We start from the raw sequence: 16,954 nt of genomic DNA, 5'->3' as shown, positions 1-16,954 counted from the left end.
GGTCGGATGTGTATGACGCTTTAGTTTAGTTTCTTTTGTGCTCATAGCATCACAAACTTCTTTCAAAAACAGATGTTTTGGCCATTTGTCCTCATGCCAATATTGTCCTTAAAAACAGAGCATTTGGAAAGACTTCATATACGTGTATGGACGGCAATATTGCATCCTAGTTAGCGGAATTTCACTTATCCAATAAACCGCAATCAATGAGAATTGAAACCCATTCAATTTTTATTAGAGTGTATTAACAGCAAGGATGTAGACATGAATAGTGGCACTGAAAATTAAATAAGGTAACATTTTCGCGCACCGCTCTTTAGAGAAATATGCAAACCGTACAGAATGCGTGATATTTGCCTTGACTCAACTTCCGAAAACATGGCCTTCTAGGAATTTTATCTTCTTGGAAGACATTTCCTTGAAATCAAGTCTGTAAGTCTGATGTGCTGATGGTACGAGCAAGCTAGCAATTGATGCAGGCTAGCTGCACTCGAAGGCGGCATACACAACTAGCCACCGAGAATGTGGTTGCAAAATATATTTGTTTTTTTTTTATTCTCCAAAATTCGAAAAACAAAATTAAGTATTTTATAGCCACACAAAAACCTCACAATCTGGGAGATTTTTTAACTTCAGTCAGGATGTAGGGAGACAAGGGCAATTTCCAGGAGTCTAATTGCAGAATCCGTCAGAGTTGGTAGCTCTACAATAGATGCGGCTTTTGCAGCGGCCTCAAACCTTCCTTAAATTCAATAATGACGGAGAGTCACATTCCCAATGAAGCTTTAAGCAAAAAGAATACCCACCACTGATACCGAGCAGTTTTTCTCATAATTAGAAAGGCATGGCACTGCAGTTTTGGGAATTAACCATTTATCTCGACAAAGAGACTGTTTGTAGTCATGGCTATCCAAAGGAAATGCAGATCCTGTCTATCACGTCTTCAAACACCCTGCCTTTGTATGCATGTCGATGCTTGAGCCTGGGTTCAGTCTTCGGGGAGATAAAAATGCAGTAAAATCAGCACAAATAGGTAAAATATCTAACTAAAAAGAACTTTCTCTGTGGATTTCAGGAAAACACACTACATTTTTCATTTTCATGACAAAAGTCAGCATACGTCTACAATACATACCATCTTACTGCCATGCAGCTGAGAAGGGTCTTTTCTACACACAGGAAGCATGCGTGTATGCGAGTATATGTGCGTATGTTTAAATGTGGGTTTGTGTGTTGGGGGGGAGGGGGGCACATTCAGTAATCCAACAGATCACAGAAAACCACAAGAAATAGAAGGGGGCTTCTTTGTGTTTCTGCAAAAACATGCTCCAACCTGACCGGTTATCTCTCCACCAAATCTCCAGCCGTGTCCCCAGTGACGCCACTCGGAGGCAGACGTTTCTTTACTGTGTCATGAAACACGCTTGCGCTTGGTTTGTTTTTTTACAAATTGGAACATACAGACGCCAATGTAGGAGGGCGGGGAGCAGAGTAACTTGGCATGGCCCAATATTGCATCACTTAAGTTCCTGGAGGAGTCCTGTCACAACAACTAATTCCCTTCCTGTACTCTTTAAAGCATGCATCAGTGCATGTCCCCATCGCGCCCCTGCAGCTGGCCCCCCCAGAAGGCTGTTTCTATCTGCGTGGCCAGCCCAGCGATGACTCAGCAGTGACTGACTCAACACGCGCACACATATGAACACACACTTCCTCTCTGCTGGATGCCTCTGGTGGGGGTCTGAGCTGCCACTGTTCCCATGGTTGTCATCCTGTTGTCTGCTCCTCCAGATGTGCTTGCATTAACACACCTCGGAGTTATGGATTCTAGTTGTGAGGGGAAGCATAACATTTTTGGATCACCTAACTGTTCCTTGTGAACTCTGACCACAGCCATGAAGCTGTCCTTTTGTCTTCCTATGACAAGGTTATTCAACTGGTGGCTACATGTTTACTTCAAAACTAAAGTTTTTGCAACAGACTGCTACAAAAACACCACAACATTCTTGTTTTCTAATAGAGCATCTTTGACTAGTGTTTTTGCAGTAGATTCTTAAAAACAGCACATATAGGACAGTTATTCCCAAACCAGGGGTACGTGTACCCCAAGTGGTACATGACAAAATTGCAGGGGGTATGTGGAAACATAATTTCCAAGATGATCGGTAAATATTCTCAATCATTTCATATTAAGCCAGACAATAAAATGCAATGTGTGAACTACGCTATACAACTACAACTAGTTTTCCCCAGGGAAACAACACATTCACTACACAAAAGGAGTCACAGAGAGGCGGTCAACAAATCAATTTGCAGCCATGATGTTGTTATGATAGGCAATACATTCAAAAATAGTTAATGTTAGTAGCTAAACCTAGCTCAATCACTATCATTACCTGACAAGTAGGTGTGTCAGAACCTGCACGTTGTCAGCGGGCATTGTAAAACACTAGCTGAAATTAAATCGGTAAAACTACACCGTGTAAACACTCACCCAGCCTGAGTCCCCGCTACCTTAGTAGTTTCCAAGTCTTTTTGCCACTGTTTTGACATGTTTGGTTCGAAAGGGGATGGGTTAGTGTTTGTGATGAGATTCAGCCAGCAAAATCCTTCCCTACCGCAACATTCTTCCCCATGAGGACGTCATTTCATACACATTATGTCACATTTTGTGAGATTTCGCGTAAACACAAACATTTTTACTGGCCAGTTCTGTTATTTTGCAATATAAAGGATTGCAGAAAGGAAAAATTATAATAAAAAACAAATTATTGCCTCAAAAACTCAAGAAAACAGACTCAAAAAAGCCAAATGCGCACAATGCACATGTTCAAACCCACATCAAAATCGGTCACAGCTTTTCTCAGCCTCAACCTCAAAAAACGTCCGTTATTTCCTGCTCTGTACTATAAATTCAGACAACTACATCAGCCACAAGCTTGGTCCCAGCTACAGTATGAAGGAAAAACTACCAATGCTGCCGCTCAAATACAAGCTTCAAATCAAAAACAGCAACACAGCCTTTATTGGACATACTCACGTGTCAAACAGCTGCTGGTACAAATTGTCTTCCAGGAAAGCAGCTCGCAATGAGAATGGAGAAAATGGTCTTCATCTGACATTCACTATTAGCTGATTAATCAAATTATCCCAGAGACCAAACTAATCTGCCATGACTGGTGTTAAAGGGGACCTATTATGCTCATTTTTCAACCCTTTGTATTGAGTTTTGGACTCCTATAGAGCAACTACACACAATAACCATGGCTGTATTTCCTTGGGTTGTTTTTAATTTATTCCATCCATGGTCTGCCTCCGCCCACACCCACTCCACTGTGATTGGTGACATGCCCAAAGTGCTTCCTAACTACAAACAAACCCCACTTTCTAATATAGTGGGTATAGGAGTTATAATATATGAATAAAGTCTTTGGAGAGCGTTAAGGAGCTACTGGCCGAAGACCCCTGACTTGCTGTGTATAAACTTGGTAAATAACTCGGTGGTAACGTAGCACCGCTCAAGAAAAGGCGAACATGTAGAAACCTCGCCTGTCCGAGGAAGAGTGGTCATTGTGGGACAAACTTTGTCAGAGGCACCATTGGTGCCATGGAGCTCAGAAGCCTGACGTAAGGGCGGCACGTGGATGCACAGCTTGTCCAATATTAATACACCTTTCCCGGTGAGAACGCACTGCTTCTGGATCCAGCAAAAGATATTTACATTCATGTTCATACAAAACAGTCCCATGTGAAATGCTGTTGACAGATGAAAGTATTTTTCTCTTGCTGGGAATGACCAAATACAATAACGTCTGCCTGAGCTTGTTTCCCACAGTATCCGTATCAGTATCAGTGCTGGGGGGAGGGCGGAGGAAGTAGCGCTTTGGTAAGGCAGACTTTATATGGCTTACAGCCACGGCCATATAAAGAAGTCCGCCCCTCTGTGACATCACAACGGCGCAGTTTTAACACGCCTTTTGAAATCTTGCGTTATGAGCCATCTCAAACTTCTGTCAGGGCTCACTTCCAAATGCAAAAACCTCATTATCTGAAACTTTGGCATCACTTAACACGAGAATACAACATTCTAACTACATTTATGGGTCAGAAAAGTGGAAAAAGCAACCCACACTGACCTTGGGCAACATTTATTGCTTGTAGTTGTTGTATAACCTATTGTCCAACAAACCAAACCCAGTGACCTTGTGATGGGCATTCAAGAAAAAAAACTGCAGAGGAACTAATCAGCAGATTCATGGATAATCAAGACTGTTAGTTTCAGTCGTCATCAGGGGAGTTCTCTGCCTCTCATCACCACACAGACTGCAAACGTCAAAATAAATAGTTACACTCACCTCTTCTAACTTCACAGGCATAGTGCAACTAAGCTCCTCCTGTATTCCTAAGCCGATTCTAATCGAGCAGGAAGTAAGCAGGATGCATGACAGACACATACCAATTCATCTTGTCGGCACGAGTTACCTCATGACTCGCTGGTTTGATTTTTAACAATGTCCTTGAAATGGACCTCCGAGCATTTTGAGATGAACGTGTGATGCAAGCAGTTGTTGCCCTGACACGCCTCAGATTGATATCATCATGTGGCGACTAAATGATCTAGTGGTTGCAGATTATTGCAAGCAAAGCTGCATATGTGGGTGCATATCACTGCAAGCAAGGATGCCAATGATGCCCTTTTTGATGCCTACATCAAAAAAGCCAGAAGAATACTGAGCACTCACATTTGCAAAGTTGTAACTAACAAATAATTCATCCAACACAAGTTAAGTCATAGAGTTATTCCTTGCCTAAACAACAGTTAACTCTGCTTCATTGATGACTATTATCTTAAAATTAACATCATAACTCATCCTTGTTTGCCAAGGGTGTCTTCACACACCTGCCTGCTGGTTTGCATGTACAAACCTCGAACTTTGAATATCAGACATTTTTCTTGTGATGAATGTTTTTCTTAACTTATTAAGTTAAGTATTATTTATTAAGTAAATTTTAGGCACATTAATGTTTACACAGTAAAGATTACATCATAAACACACCAATTTGAAGCACAAATTATTTAAATAACATTGTGTTGTACAGTAAATGTGACCTTGTAACCCACTGATCATACTTTTATTTTTATATATACATATATATATATACATACATATGTATACACGTATATGTGTGTGTGTGTGTGTGTATATATATATATATATATATATATATATATATATATATATATATATATATATACACACACACACACACACACACACATATACACATACATATATATATATACATACATATACACACCGTGTACAACTCAACATTGGACTGACTTCAGATCACTTTTTCCAGTGTCAGTATTTGCATTTAAATTTGGTCTCCTCTCAGATTCGACTCTACAAAAGATGTAGGGACAGCAGTGTTTCATCTTTGTATTGTACATTTTAGTGATTATAGTAACCAGATTGTAAGTACTGGTCATGTCTCACTTTGCCTCAGTCTTGATCTTGACTTGATCTCAGCCGCTGCTCAAAATCTTGGTCTTGACCTGGGTCTGGGTTTATGTGGTTTTGTGGTGTGCGACATTAGACAACAGTACACGGTTTTGGTGGAAACCCCAATTGAAAGGAAAGCTTAATTATACTATCTGCAGAGCTCTGGTTGGAACTCTGGTTAAAAGGTCTGTTATTTGGGCTTTGGGAAAGTGATGTTGACACTTGTTGGGACACAATATGGATGCACACAATGTGGGCTCTGCCTCCCAACAATTTACTGCTATGATTAGGCAGCTTGTGATATAATTTGATGAGACAGCATGAATCTATTAGACATATCACATTCGTAATTTCCCCGAAAATGTGGAGTGTAAAAAAAAAAAAAAAAAAAAAAAAAGACGAGGGAAAAAATGTCAACATGTGCATCACAGGGTACTGCTAGGAAAAACTGATTTTGTTACCACCTTTGAATTTTCATTGTGTGACTCACAGAATGAATCACAGTGGCTTGCATTTACAAAGCACTACAAATGTGTGGGCATAAGGGGGGTTTAATAAAAGAAAGAAATGGGGCGGGGGAGGAAATAAAACTAGAAAGCAAAAAGGAGAAAAGTTAAGGCACAAGTTTGAGGTATTGACAGATGTCCGGAAGTGTGAAAATCATAGGGCGAGGTCGAAAGGGAGACGGGGCTTGGTTTGGGGGTGGAGGTCCAGGTGGCCTAGCAAAGGATCTTTGTTCTACCAGGCATCCAGCTGTGCATCTAAGGTTAGTGTAAATGTTGCTGTAGCATTATATACATCAAATTAACTCATGGGTTGACCTAGCCCAGGGGTCGGCAACCTTTACTATGAAAAGAGCCATTTCACCCACTTGCCCACTAAAGAAAAATAGCCTGGAGCCGCAAAACGTTGTATGTTTAAAACAACATTGGAGGGAAAAAAAAAGACGAGTTGGAGTACTCTTGCTAGTACTGGAGATAAACTTTTGTTTTTAAATGAGCTCTAATTTATTTTTTAGAATCGTCAAATAACTCATTAATAATAATTAATAACTCAAATAACTCAAAGTATTACTCATTTCCCTTCATGTTAACCTGTCAGAGAGAACTGGATAGCATCCTGTCTGCTCATTCAGTCACCAGTCAGAACTCAGTCAGGATGCATTCATGGTCTCACACAAAGTTGGATTTTTGTAAACTCATAACAAAGACGTGCATTTTCACCACACGGGTGCTAAAAAATATTCAAGCATTGCAAAGGGAGCCGCAACAAAGAGGCTGGAGAGCCACATGCGGCTCTGGAGCCGCGGGTTGCTGACCCCTGACCTAGCCTTTTAAGGAGGTACACAGTTGGCCAATCACATTTTGCGACTTCACAACTGAGGTCCGTGCCTTTGCCTAGTGTGGGTGTTCTGATCCACGCTCTTTCAGTACACTTCCCCTCCTTTGGCTCAATTCAAATTGGTGGGCCAGGGCACGACATGGTTATTTATTCATGTATGAAATATAGTCTAGTAATAGAATGACTGCAATACAATTCATCCTTGCCAATAGTAATGTACTGTACAAAGAGAGATTTAAGTCAAAACCCACCATATGCTTATTTATCTGCGAATAATCCTTTTGCGTTATAAAGAAATGTCGCCGCCACCTTCTACAATTGAAATAATGACTTGAAAAAATTGCAGTTTTACAGCATTGTACAAGCAAGTGTGAGTACGCCCCAAGTCTCCCCGAATTTGCAGTTTGTGCAGAGCGACGGCCCAGCATGATTGTACCCCCTGTAGTCCACAGAGGCATGCTAGAACTTGTTCAGTATTGTGGGCCCTGACCTCAAACCCCATCAAACACTGTAGGGATGAATTAAAACACAGACTGTGTGCTCTCTCTCAGGGAGTACTCGCGCCACGTCATTGGTGCCATGCCGGATTCCATCTCCTTCTCCTCGCCCCCCCCAAATCACACCGAGCATGCGTGTGCCATCACTTATAGACTGCTGTATTACTGCAATTATTTCCAGTCTTATTTAGAGTCGTTGTGATTATTTCTATTGTGGAAGGCTGCGATTGTCATGAATTACTTACGAGAGGAGTAATCGCATTAACTAAATGCGAACATGAAAGTCGTTATGGGTTAGTGGGTCTCTTTGTGTTAGATTATTTTGTATGTTATTTCTATTAGGAAGTGTGTCGGTTATCATTAAGTTGTGATCGTATTCCACTCATTCTACGACTCTGACACGTTTATGCTTGAAAGTGTGTGCATATTTAATCGCGCCCTAGCCCACATCTTCGAATTGTGCCAGAGGAGGGAGAGTGGACAAGTATGGGGAAGTCTGTTTAAAGCCATGCCATTTCATTCATGTGAGTGCTACCCTTGCGAAAATCCATGACAGCAGCAGCCTTGTGCAAAATATATAAATCAGAATGACTCTAAATAAGATTGCAAATAGTCCACTATGTCATAGAAATTGCAGTAATGGTAGGAAAGGTAGGGGGAATTGCACCCAAGTCCAGCACTGTACAATTAACCTTATGCTCAGGTCCAAATTTTGCAAATGTTGCATAGGATAAATTGACAAAAAAAATCACAGAAACACCAAACTGTGCAAGAAGACTGAAGGCTGTTAGTGCTCCACACGTTCCTCCATTCTCCCCCTCCTGCTTTGTCAAATGAGGTGTATTTCATGGCTCAAAGGAGTGAAGAATAGCATGGAAGACAAACGCTATGACTCATCTGCTGAATGGGGTGATGGATGATTGACAGATGGCTCATCCAATACCATCTCCAAAAATCCATTATACTATACACCAGATTCTTCCTTTCAGTTCTTTGTTAAGAAACATTCTGGCGTTTCAAGGCATTTATCTAAAGATGGAGTGGTCAGAACTCACCAGGCTCTCAAACATCTGATGCAAGTGGGGTGGGGGTGGAACATTTGGTGTATATTTACATGATGAAAAAGCAAAAACAGTTGGAAAAGGCTAGAATAGCAGTTATTATGCAAGTCTGTCAATAGAAGTGGGGGAGGGAATAAAAAGAACCGGAATTATCCAACCCTTCATTATTGTTATTACGGGCAAACAACCCGCTTCATGTTAGCCAACACACTAGTTAGGAAGCACAGACACCATGTGACCTTTTTCCTGTAACTTTCACTTCATGTTTTATAATGGAGCGCGACAGGCCGCTGTGGAAGGCCAGCAGGAGCTCTGTGCCGTGAAAGAGCATCATGTCTCAATGCTGGGCAGAAGATATAAGGGGACAGGCCATTGTGTGAATGAGACGCCGTCGCGCTTTGAGTCTGAACATATCACATGGCTTGCATAATTGAAGAACACGCTGTAAAGGAGGAAGCGACACTGAAACATGAGATAACCTTAGACTTACTTCCCACAACCTGAGCGGAGCATCAGCTGGTCTGCGGTAACAAAAAAACGAGAGGAGCCGCCGGCTACTTTGCAGCACAAGTTTTCACCGAACTCTTGAATTTAGCAAAAATACCAACGCTGAGGGGCCACGGCAACCTTAAACCACCGCCTTTGTCGGATGCTTGGCATTTAATAACTCTTTTATTCTGGGTGGCTTGAGGAAACTCCTTTGATATGTGACAAGACCCTTTTTTCCACACCTAGAAAAACAAGTGCAAACATGAGGTGGTAGACACTCGTAAGGTCAGCAAAAGTTTTGAGGGTTTTCTTTTTCCTCTCCATTCTCTAGCTTGTTTCTGCATTCCCACAACAATGCACGCTCGGCCACGACACAATGCTGCTATTCTTACGACGCACAGAAATAAAGCTCTGCAGCTCTTGGACTATTTCCCGTGGTCTGGGAACGAAGAGGCACGCTGGGAAAATTTGAAAAGCACCAAGCAAGGGCTGGAAGAATAAGCAATACATGGACGTGTTGCGGGACAAGACAATTCCATGAAAAGAAGTCGATAAATGATCATAGTCGTAAAACAATGTCTTCTCTTCCAGCATGAATAATAAAAGCCGTCTGCAGTCAATCATTATGCCCCCCAAAGACTGAACCTGGCATGTTAAGGAAATAATAAAACTTCCAGAGATCCAATGACAGACACAGTTGAGTAGGGGAACGTTTTGGAAAGATGGACACATGTGAAGTTTGGGAACGAGGCCAGCAACGAGCATCTGGCGTCACAGACAATCGTTGAGGATACAACGCACAATAAGAGCTTTATTAGCATCCCCATTGATCTTGTTGTACAATTCACATGGTCGCCTGATGTAGCTAGGCAAATGTCGTATAAAGTCATACAGATTATGGTCGAGATTAAAGTTCCACTGTATGTGCGTGTTTGTGGAAGCTCACTCTTCTCCTAAAAAGCTGAACACACTAGGGTGAAAATTAGGGATGTCCCGATCTGATCACGTGATCGGAAATCACTATCACAATCAGGTCTGGAACCAATTAACTGCGATAAACGATGGATTACTGTACATGTATGCTAGCGTGTTTCCCAAAGCATTTTGAACACAACCCATAGAGAGCACCACAAATATAATTGACATTGTATGTTTATTTATTTAAAAAATGCCTGTACAGTTTATGAAGGTTTTATGAAGGCAAAAGGTTGACCCTGGAGTAGATTGATCCAGTTTTCAGGATTTAAATAACAGCACAGTCTATAAAATTAATGCATCATAAATCTGAACACATTGGAGATTTTTTTTTTAATCTTTCCAGGTTAATTTTCTACAGACTGACAATGTCAGTGTTTGTACTCCAACAAGAACACTTTGTTATTGAATTTCTCCAAGGCAAATAAAAGACTGTACAGTTAGTCTTATCACAAGTGGCGTTATTTAAGTCTACATGACACACAATCGTGACATTAGCTACGTTTACATGAGGAGTTTTTCCTCTTTCCGAATGACTTTTCCGAAAATAATGGTGTACATGGAAAGGAATATTCCAATCTCTTGTCTACATACGCCGCTATAATCAAACAGAATAGTCAATGGGGCATGCACAGTAAACATCAACATCACGTGATACCGACTTCCGAGTTTTTCTATACTTGTTGGAATAACTCCATATTGCCAGTTTTTCGTTCGTCCAGTCTTGAAATTTAGTTTGCATCAAAAATCAGTGTAGTGCCAATTGCTCGCCTCCATTTTTAAAACTGAATGATGTCTTGAGCTGCATGTTATGTCATTTCTGAGCATGCGCTGAAAGAACGCACCCGGGATAAATTTAAACAGGAAAAGATAAAATTCTTTTAATATTTTATAATTACATTCGGCACATGTTTTATATAGATACATATTTTCTTTTTAAAGAAAAACTGGACTTATGAATAAAGTATAGAAGGCTGCTTGCCAACCGCCAATAAACAACAGAAGAAGAAAAACACGACACGAAAAACAAGAAGAACGCACCCTGACAACTTTCCGTTTGAGCGGGTACAAGATACTTCAATCGTATTGGGGAAGGAATATTCCACCCCTGGGAATTCGATTAGATGTTCATTGGGATTGGCAATTTTCTTTCGGAATGAGGTGTATACAAAGGTTACATTCTTTCTGTTTGAGCAAATAAACTGAATGCAATTGGAATATTTGGGTCCATGTATACATGGCTATTGAAGGGGCACAAAGCTTTTATTGCAAACCAAACCCTACACTACATAACTAAGAACATGAAACAACAACTTATCATTGGAATCTTTAAACACGCGCTTGTTTGCACAAAAAGCTGAAAGCAACAATCCATCAGGCACACGACTGGAGCCAAGCTTAAATATTCCACCCTGGGAATATGACGCCGTCTCTTGCTGAGCCAGGAAAGGCTTTAAGGAATGACTCATCACTACGTGTGAACTGTTCGATTAATTGCAAACTGTGAAAACTCTTGACAATATTGGAGACGAGAGATACGCGGGTGGGTGAATGGTGGTGGTGGATAATTCAACTGTGAATCATTGGCAGCCATCTGACTTCCTGGAAGTCCAATTATGGAGGCACATTTTCTAGACAGCTTTGAGCAAATGGTGCTTAGAAAATGGCACACTTTCAATAATTGTATATTTCTACACATTGAAAGTATTAAAAACCTTCAAACTTTCTTGTCCTATTAATCAACATAGCTGGTCTATGTACTGTAGCACACTCATGTATTATCAGTACACACACACACACACACACACACACAGGGTCGTTTGATGTTGCCAACATGACAGGACATGCCCACTAATCCGGGCTAAAAAAAAACAAAAAAAAACATACCAATTCAATGCACCAGTCAGTCGTGATTGCGTTTTCAGGCTGGGACAAAATGTCACTAGACATTAATACTAGACATAAATTATCAGAGTGGGGGAAATGTGCAGTTTTGTGCTGAAGAAAAATTTCTGAGAAAACAAAAAAAAAAACTTCCGCAAATTTGTGGTGCCGGGAATGCTGATTCCTAAATGTACGGGTTTGCGAGTGAACAAAGGTAATTAAAGAGACACTGTAATTACAGCTGGAACTAATGAATGCATTACAACAGTCACATTTATTATAGCCTGAAATCGGGGGGGGGGGGGCTTTGGCGGAGGCAAACTCTAGCCTTTTTTCCCCATGTCACGTCACATCACGCTACGCAGGAAGGTTTTCATGCGTACTGTACTCTGGTGCGAAATTAAACCCAGTTATATGCGTACGCTGAGTGCAGCAAAGCGCACAATCATATTCAAGTGTTAAAATGCGTGTGCCAAGTAAAAAAATGCTGGCTATTCTGTGTAGAAGTTTTTTTGAAATACTTTAGTGCACGGGTGGTCATGATGTCAATTGAGAGCTTGCGGTCAATCACAAAAGGTGGCGTCACTTTGTAGATGTCACAAGACATCAGTCAGCTCCCCTCCTGATTGGCTGTTGCGTCTTTGCAGTGAACGGATTTCTCCAGCAACATACGTGTAGCCAACTATCATCTTTATTATTCCGATTACAGATAGACTAACTCAGCGGTAAGATGTCTATATTTAATAACATTACTTTCAGTTGTAGTGCCCATTTATATAGAATAAAAAGTAAACCGTTTGATGGCTGCTCTTCTTCGTCAATTTAAAAGTAGTTGAACGGCTGAAAAAGTGAGCAGCCCTGGCGTAGCGTATATTGACCTATACCGAACAGGTTTAAGCATTTTTGAAAACGCTTGTGTGTGTGGCCCTCGATTGGAAAGGTTTGGACACCCCTGCTGTATGGTGAAAGTCATCTGTACATTTGAGCAAATTACATAATGTGCCATAAAGGATTGGCCGCAACGTCATATGTTCCGCCGTATCTTTAAACATGTTTGAACATGTTTTTGGAATAAGCAGGTTTAAGGCTTGTCCTCCCACTTGTGTGATAACACATATGCTTTTACTTCTTGTGACAGTTCTGCTGCACAAAACAACATCTCTATTGCACTAAAATCTATGTAGAAATATATCAAGATGTGCCCGTGAAGCTTGGGGAACCGTGCTGTGGCTAAACAGCAAAGAAACAAATGCGTTTCTTTGACGGTGTCTCCTTCCGTGCTAAGAACAACCATGGAACAGACAAGTACACACATGCTTTTCAACACTGCTGCGACTACAAATCGGACCTGTAATCAACAACCCCCTCCACACCCACACAGCAACAAGATTGCGGTGGAGGGACACTTCGGAGAATGAGGACTCTCTAATTACGTCTGCTTTGAAGGCCATATGTATGCGTTTGCCTCAAAACAAACATGAACTTAAGATGGGAATTCTGTGTTTTTTGTCTTGGGGGGGGGGGGGGGGGGATCCACAATTCCGACACAGCCACACTTCCAAACAGTGTCTATAGTTTCCGTTCTACTCCCAAACATACAGTGTCTTTCTTTTCGATATTAACGGCCTAATTTGTTTCGTTCTTCTTAAAAACCACAACTCATATTCCAATCAGTCAGTCAATTAACTCCATTCCTTTGTCCATTGCCCCCTCCCTGCTGTGCCGTTGCGGCCTCTCTCGTGGTCTTGTCTGCAGAGTTCTTAGAACCCCAGAGGACCGAGGAAGAGCTAATTGATTCAAGTCTTTATGGTCATTGTATTAGCCTATCATGAGATGAGATGTGGAAAAAAACACAAGAGTCTTATATAATAACAATTTCATTCATTCATTTTCTACCGCTTTTCCTCACGAGGGTCACGGGGGTGCTGGAGCCTATCCCAGCTGTCTTCGGGCGAGAGGCGGGGTACACCCACCAATCACAGGGATAGTAACAATTTAAGAGCGTAAAAATAAAATGTACAATACAAGAGTACAAGAGTAAGAATGAAAAAAGAAGAAAAGTAAGTGACGCAGGACCATTATAGAATAATACAAATATAGCATTTCGCTGAATGTGCAGAGTATTGTTTATGTGTCTTTATTGTGGGACAATCATACAATAAATATTGTGCATGAGGTGGGTGTCACGTGTACTGGTCTGTAAGCGAGCCGGTGAAGTTGACTTTGTCTTTAAATTAACGATAAAAGTTCACAGACAAGTCCAACAAAGTGCACAATGCTCATCTATGCTTATCTGTGCATCTATGTATAACAATAGGAGCAAAGCTGTGCGTGCAAAAACTAGCAGAAACAAAGGCAATTAATGATGTGTGACAAAACATCAAGTCATAAATCACACTTTACACCAGTTAACCTGCTGCTTCCACACCCTCCAGGCACATCTTTCACTTTAGACACGTCTGAGTGACTCAATCAGACATGACGCAACCACATGCCTTCCACTGCTGCAGGGGTGTAAATTATCAGCCTATACATCCGCTGCTGCAGATAAATGGTGCTTGTATTATTTTGTGTAAATACATACAAAAGTTGATATTATGATATAAAAGTGAAAAAAAATGGTGAAAGCTGGCTACAATTGTGGAATGGTGGCTCCATGATGCCTCTAGAGGCACACAGTGGTATTACACACAGGACAGGCTTTGGGGTTATGGGTTAGTTTGGTGGGCACTTGACGTGTTTCATTACTTTCCTTTTCCTTTATTATGGGGACAACAATCGGGACTGATGGTGATAATTCATACAGAATAGAACATGTGCTAGTGGGTTAGCATTTTAGCTTCAGTGGATTTGAGATTCTAGTATAGTGGCTTCTTTGTGCCATGGTGACTTCCTGATGCTGCTTGTGGCTCACAGAGGTAATACACTAAAACAGGGCTATTTTTTTGCACTCGATAGCAACTCCCAGATGACACAAATATGTTTTACTAGTTCGTAAGATAGTATTCTAGGTTCAGTGCACACTTGCTGCATACTTTTCATTTGTGTTTGTGCGATGATGACTCTCTGAAGCCTCTTGTGGTGTGCTGTGGTATTACGCAAAGTACATACACTGCACCGGCTGGTTAGCATGTTAGCTTTGATGAACACCTGATGCATTTCCTCATTTCTCATTAGATTTTTTTCATGTACGGCAGCAACTACCTAACTCCTCTCATGGCACAAAGTGGTACTGCACTTTGTTTGTAATTCCTTGTGCTTTAGAAATACCTCCTGAGGAACAAAGTGATATTGCACCTAGGATACAAACACTGTGCTAGCAGGTTAGCTTTCTAACTTGCTGCTGTGTACTTCCTTGTGCTTTAGTGACTCCCTGGTGCCCCTTGTGACACACAATGGTACTGCTCACGCAGGTGTCACTTATTAGCTTGGTAGCATGCTACCTGCTGGTTGTCATTGATTCACGCCATGTTTACATAGCAATTTGGGCACCTTTAACGCTTATCTGCACTGACAACATTAGCATTAGCTCCTACATGCCGATGCTAATTTTGCTGCATGTTTGTACAGAATGTGTGCGTCATTGCCATGGTGACAGCCACAAGATCAAATTTTGGAAGGGCAGCGTCACAATAACGTGCTACTTCCAATACAAATATATGGAAAGTTAACGTCTTGATGAGAAGCCAAGCACTTCACGGAACGTTTATACCAAAGTTTATACCAGTTCATTTTAAAGGTTCACATAAGCACAATTAATGACTTGAATTTGGATTTGGGGAAAAAAACACGTTAGGAAAAGGACACGTTGTGAAAAGAGTTTCAAGTTAGTAAAACAGCGTGTTCGTAGCATACTCACGTCCTCCGTTATCTCGGATGGGCACGCACCGCAGCACGACGACAGCACAACAGTTTGGACTTCGCATAACGGACATGTGGCGAAAAAACTTTTTAAAAGTGACTCAAAAAAGACTAGAAAGTTAGCGGGAAGAAGTATACGAGGACCAAAACGTCTCTTCGCTGGCTCCCATTGTGACTGTCTTGGCGATGTCTCCCCGACTGAAAAAAAGAGGAGGGGGGGGGGATTTTTCAGGCACGAACTTGACGCGGAAAGAAAGAAAAGTGGCGACCCCTCGTTTCCGCTCACCGAAAAAAACCACCACCACTGTCCAACAATGACAAGTTGGGGAAATTTCACAACGGCGCGTCTCTACTTCCGCCTCACCAAAATAAAGGTTCCACAGAAAGCCAACTGACTCCTTGGTCAACATCATGTGGCTAAAATAATCAATTAACATAAAGACATATGATAAATAAAAATAGCAATTTGATAATTTGATAATATCCTAAATTACATTAAGCCTTCCAAATATGAAGCACAATACCAGTAAATCGGTTTTTCAAAATAAAGCTCAACTTATTCACTTATCATTTCCTGTCTTAATATATTGTTTTGTAAGGTATATTCGTTTAGTTTTTTTCATTTGCATCTTATTTTCTTTTTGTATATTTTTGTAATGTAAATTGCAATTAATCATAATTTATTCATAATTAATGTTAAATGAAATTATTTCAATAATTCATATTTCAAGTTCAACTATTGGATCTTTATATAGGAATAGCATTTCCCCACATGGTGCATAAACTCAAGTGTAATGATAATTTCATTTACGACGGAGTATCTTGAAATTAATGTAATTTTATTTATAACGTTGCAGCAAAACAGTGCAGTTGAGCACAAACACATTACGTGTAGCCCTTTTCATTTCTGCCATCCTTAGCCCGCCCCCTCTATATGCCAAAATTCACATAAGTCCCCCCTTTTCATCCTGTAGCTGTCTAAGGCAATGCCAGTAACATATTTTTTTAAATAAATGTATGATTTTATTCTCATACATTTACAATTTTATTCTTGTAATATTCATTTTTTTTCTAGTAAATTTACAACTTTTTTCCTCAAAATCTCAGATTATTTTAATACGTTAATACTCATCATAACAGACATTGCCTGAGACAGCTATGAAAAGGGGGGCTTGTGTGCACTTTGGCCCTGGGCAAAGGTTATATTATGACTTTATTATACGACTTTATTCATAATACTTGTAAATTTACGACTTTATTCTCCAACTGTATTATAATAATGTAATATAATATAATTATTAATAATACTATTAATATAATGATATAATATATATTAATA

At 40.6% G+C, this 16,954-nt stretch overlaps 1 protein-coding gene across 2 annotated transcripts in view; it reads right to left on the bottom strand.

Annotated features, from left to right (window-relative positions):
• sh2b3 (SH2B adaptor protein 3) overlaps positions 1-15,941 on the bottom strand; it is a 44,489-nt gene extending 28,548 nt beyond the window's left edge. The window contains exon 1 of one of the 2 annotated variants that reach the window (XM_058072067.1): positions 15,614-15,941. The gene's annotated coding sequence lies outside the window, so the exon portion shown is untranslated. The remainder of the gene's footprint in view (positions 1-15,613) is intronic. The other variant, XM_058072068.1, reaches the window with a different exon arrangement.
• Between the last annotated feature and the right edge of the window lie 1,013 nt (positions 15,942-16,954).

The sequence above is a fragment of the Doryrhamphus excisus genome, chromosome 4, assembly GCF_030265055.1.
Source record: "Doryrhamphus excisus isolate RoL2022-K1 chromosome 4, RoL_Dexc_1.0, whole genome shotgun sequence".
Classification (NCBI taxonomy): Eukaryota; Metazoa; Chordata; class Actinopteri; order Syngnathiformes; family Syngnathidae; genus Doryrhamphus; species Doryrhamphus excisus.
Note: the sequence above shows the minus strand (reverse complement) of the source record. Positions and strands in the feature narration are given on the sequence as shown.